Raw genomic sequence first — 5000 nt, 5'->3', positions numbered from 1 at the left:
GAAGACAGATAAAAGGCGAAGAAGAATACAGTGAACCAGAAGACCAACAAGAAGTAGAAGAAGAAGAAGCAGAAGAAGAAGCAGAAGAAGAAGCAATCAGAGGCACAGAGGATGGGGTTGGCGGACCAGTACCTGCCGCCTCCCTCCTCTCTTTCCCAGCAGCCGGCACCGATGTCTATTTCCTGCCGCGATGACTTACGGTGGCAGGCGACGGCATAATTTTTACGAGGAAATTAAATTGGTCTGCCCTTTAAACATGCATGCCCGTTTTCACTCTCTCTCGCTCGCTCTCGCTTTCTCGCTTTGGCTGGCTTGCTCTCTCGCTTTCTCGCTCTCTCGCTCTCTGGCTCTCGCTTTCTCGCTCTTGCTCTCGCTTTCTCGCTCTCTCGCTCTCTCGCTCTCTTGCTCTCTCGCTCTCTCGCTCGTTTACTCTCGGTCGCTTGCTCTCTCTCTCTCTCTCTCTCTCTCTCTCTCTCTCTCTCCTTTCCCATTCCTTTCCTCTTCTCTTTTCCCCATTTTCTCTTTTTCTTCCTCTTCTTCCCCTTCCCTCTCCCTTCTTCCCCCTCTTCTCCTTCCCTTCCTCTTTCCCCTTCTCTTTTTTCTTTCCCTTTCCCTCCCCTTTCCTTCTTCTCTCTCCTTCTTCCCCTTTTTTTTCTTCCCCTTCTCCTGCCCCTTCTCCTCTTTCCCTTCCCTTCCCTTCCCTTCCCTTCCCTTCTCTTCTCTTCCCTTCCTTCCTTTGGCGTGAAATATAAGCGAAGAATTTTGATATGTTGACCTCCTTATTATTTTCATTTCCTTCCTTGTCTTGCTGTTTGTGATGTTTTATTACTGTCGTTTTACTACTTGCGTTTTTATTGGTATTTTATGGTTATATATGTTCTCTCCCTCGAACGTTAGGAAATGGTAAAGGAAGTTCTATTAGGTTCCTTTACTGTCTCGTCTTACGTTCTTTACAGGTTCACTATTTTAGCTTGTAATTTATTTTATCTTTATTTTTTTTTTCAGTGTTCTTCATTGGTTCTTCATCCGTTTGTCTTGTAACTAATTTTTCGTTTGCTTTTTTCATCTTTTTCTTACAGGTGTATATTTTTTGCGAACGTTCTTTACACGTACTTATTTTCACCTTTTATTTTTCAACATTTTTTTACTGGTATATATATTTTTTCAACGTTCTCTACAGGGATTCCGAGTCACTTCTTACTTATTTTCTTTTATTTCCTTTCAATGTTCTTCACAGGTGTATAGCATTTGACCTAACTATTTTTCCTTTATTTTTCCTTTACATGTACTCCGTTTCAGCTCGTAACTCATTCCTCTTTTATTTCTTTTGTTCCAGTCGTGAGGAGGTGAAGTCTGGGCGCCAGGGAACAGAGGAGAGGCGTGACAGAAAGAAGAAAAGTTCAACAAAATCCTTCAACACGAGATTCCTGTCCCGGGTTGACTGACAGAGTGCATTCACGCCGCCAGGGGGACAGAAAAGTAATGAAATAGTTGCATAGAAGTTACGAATCCCCTGAAAAAACTTATCTGTGTGTGTGTTTATGTGTGTGTGACTTTCAGTGGCCCAGAAGAGTGCTGTCTGAGAGGAAAACTTGTGTATCCACTCTGAAAATTAGCGAAACTAACATATACAAAAAACACACCTAGGAAACTGATCTGTGTGTGATTGTGTGCTTGTATAACTTGCAGGAACACCAGAAAAAGCGCTATTTGAGAGGGAGGCAGACTTCAGTACTCGTTTTGTTTGTGAAAAGTAGTGACACAGTAGTACACAAGTTACACAGTCCCTGCAAAGCTAATCTTATCTGTGAGTGTTTGTGTATGTGGCTAAGTAGCAAGTTGACTTAAGTACTCGTTCCCTCTAGTGCGGTGTGAAAAGTAGCGAGTAAGTAGCTTAAAAATAACACTTTCCCCGCAGAACTTAAGTGTGAGTGTTTTTCGTCACTTTCCATTACTTAGAAAAGCACTATCTATGAGGAAAGACTAGTTCCCTCTCTTTGTGTTGGTGTTTGTGAAAAGTAGCGAAAAAAGCAACACAAAAGTAACACACATCCCGCACAACTGAGCTGCGTGTGTGTCTTTGTGATCCAGAAAAAAGAATATCAGAAAAACTTTAGTAAATGCTGTTTGTAAAATGTAGCGAAAAAAAGCAACACAAAAGTAACACACATCCCGCAAAACTGAGCTGCGTGTGTGTTTAAATGACCCAGAAAAAGAATATCAGAAAAACTTTAGTAAATGCTGTTTGTAAAAAGTAGCGAAAAAAAGCAACACAAAAGTAACACACATCCCGCAAAACTGAGCTGCGTGTGTGTTTAAGTGACCCAGAAAAAGAATATCAGAAAATCTTTAGTAAATGCTGTTTGTAAAAAGTAGCAAAAAAAAGCAACACAAAAGTAACACACATCCCGCAAAACTGAGCTGCGTGTGTGTTTAAGTGACCCAGAAAAAGAATATCAGAAAAACTTTAGTAAATGCTGTTTGTAAAAAGTAGCGAAAAAAAGCAACACAAAAACAACACATATCTCGCAAAACTGAGCTGCGTGTGTGTTTAAATGACCCAGAAAAAAAATGTCAGAAAAACTTAGTCAATACTGTGTGTAAAAAGTAGCGAAAAACTAGCAAAAAAATATCAGGCCTCCCACAAAACAGAACTACATGTGTGTATATATGAGATACTGACCCAGAACCTCCTCCCCCCCCCCCACACACACACACACACTAAGAGGAAGACATAATTGGTCGTTACGTATAAAACTGTGTGAAAAGTAGCAAACCAGTAACACAAAAGTAACACAAAATTAAACTACCATTGTGTATACTTGACTTACTGATCCAAGAAAAAAGAAAAAAAACACTAAAGAGAAAAAATTAAGTGCCCGCTCGGTTTACTATTCTTTGTTTGTGTGTGCGTGCGTGTGTTGCGTCGTGACAGAAGAGGACAAACAACAAACAAGAGGACGAAGAGGAACAAGAGGATGGCGATCAACGTGGTGTTCCCCCTTCTCATCCCCCTTGAGGAAGACTTCTTTAACGGTAAGTGTTGAGCCTTATGTATTTCTGCTGCTGATCCCTTATATCCCTTCTTTAAATCCCTTTCCTTTACATATAAGCCTTAGAGTTTGATCCTCCTTCCCGGGCAAGTGTTGGTGAAATTCAAAATATCCCTTCTGATCCCTTATATCCCTTCTTCAAATCCCTTTCCTTTACATATAGACCTTAGAGTTCGATCCTCCTTCCTGGGCAAGTGTTGGTGAAATTCAAAATATCCCTTCTGATCCCTTATATCCCTTCTTTAAATCCCTTTCCTTCACATATAGACCTTAGAGTTCGATCCTCCTTCCTGGGCAAGTGTTGGTGAAATTCAAAATATCCCTTCTGATCCCTTATATCCCTTCTTTAAATCCCTTTCCTTTACATATAAGCCTTAGAGTTTGATCCTCCTTCCTGGGCAAGTGTTGGTGAAATTCAAAATATCCCTTCTGATCCCTTATATCCCTTCTTTAAATCCCTTTCCTTCACATACAAGCCTTAGAGTTCGATCCTCCTTCCTGGGCAAGTGTTGGTGAAATTCAAAATATCCTTTCTGATCCCTTGTATCCCTTCTTAAATCCCTTTCCTTTACATATAAGCCTTAGAGTTTGATCCTCCTTCCCTGGCAAATGTTGGTGGGATTGATTATATTCCTTCTGATCGTTTATATCCATTCCTTAAATCCCTTTTCATTATATATAAGCCTTAGAGTTTGATCCTCCTTCCCGGGTAAGTGTTAGGGAGATTTAATATATCCTTTCGTAACCCCAATATCCATCCTTTAAATCCCTTTCCTTTACATATAGGCCTTAGAGTTTGATCCTCCTTCCCGGGTAAGTGTTAGGGAGATCTAATATATCCTTTCGTAACCCCAATATCCATCCTTAGAATCCCTTTCCTTTATAAATAAGCCTTAGAGTTTGATCCTCCTTCCCGGGTAAGTGTTAGGGAGATTTAATATATCCTTTCGTAACCCCAATATCCATCCTTAGAATCCCTTTCCTTTATAAATAAGCCTTAGAGTTTGATCCTCCTTCCCGGGTAAGTGTTAGGGAGATCTAATATATCCTTTCGTAACCCCAATATCCATCCTTAGAATCCCTTTCCTTTATAAATAAGCCTTAGAGTTTGATCCTCCTTCCCGGGTAAGTGTTAGGGAGATTTAATATATCCTTTCGTAACCCCAATATCCATCCTTTGAATCCCTTTCCTTTATAAATAAGCCTTAGAGTTTGATCCTCCTTCCCGGGTAAGTGTTAGGGAGATTTAATATATCCTTTCGTAACCCCAATATCCATCCTTTGAATCCCTTTCCTTTATAAATAAGCCTCAGAGTTTGATCCTCCTTCCCGGGTAAGTGTTAGGGAGATTTAATATATCCTTTCGTAACCCCAATATCCATCCTTAGAATCCCTTTCCTTTATAAATAAGCCTTAGAGTTTGATCCTCCTTCCCGGGTAAGTGTTAGGGAGATTTAATATATCCTTTCGTAACCCCAATATCCATCCTTAGAATCCCTTTCCTTTATAAATAAGCCTCAGAATTCGACCTTGCTTCTCGGGCAAGTGTTGGTGAGATTCAAAATATCCTCTCTGATCCCCTTTATCCCTCCCTTGCATTCCTTTCCATTATATATAAGCCTGAGAGTTGGATCCCTTACCTTGGCGAGTGTTGATGGGAGTGATTATATCCTTTCTGATCCCTTATACCCCTTCCTTAAATCCCTTTCCTTTACATATAGGCCTTAGAGTTTGATCCTCCTTCCCGGGTAAGTGTTTGGGAGATTTAATATATCCTTTCGTAACCCCAATATCCCTCCTTTAAATCCCTTTCAATTATATATAAGCCCTAGAATTCGAGCCCTTTCTGATCCTTTATACCCCTTCCTTAAATCCCTTTCCTTTACATATAGGCCTTAGAGTTCGATCCTCCTTCACGGGTAATGGTTAGGGAGATTTAATATATCC

This window comes from Eriocheir sinensis, chromosome 20 (genome assembly GCF_024679095.1).
Source record: "Eriocheir sinensis breed Jianghai 21 chromosome 20, ASM2467909v1, whole genome shotgun sequence".
In the NCBI taxonomy this organism is placed as follows: domain Eukaryota; kingdom Metazoa; phylum Arthropoda; class Malacostraca; order Decapoda; family Varunidae; genus Eriocheir; species Eriocheir sinensis.
The sequence above is the reverse complement of the archived record's forward strand: the minus strand, read 5'-3'. Positions refer to the sequence as shown.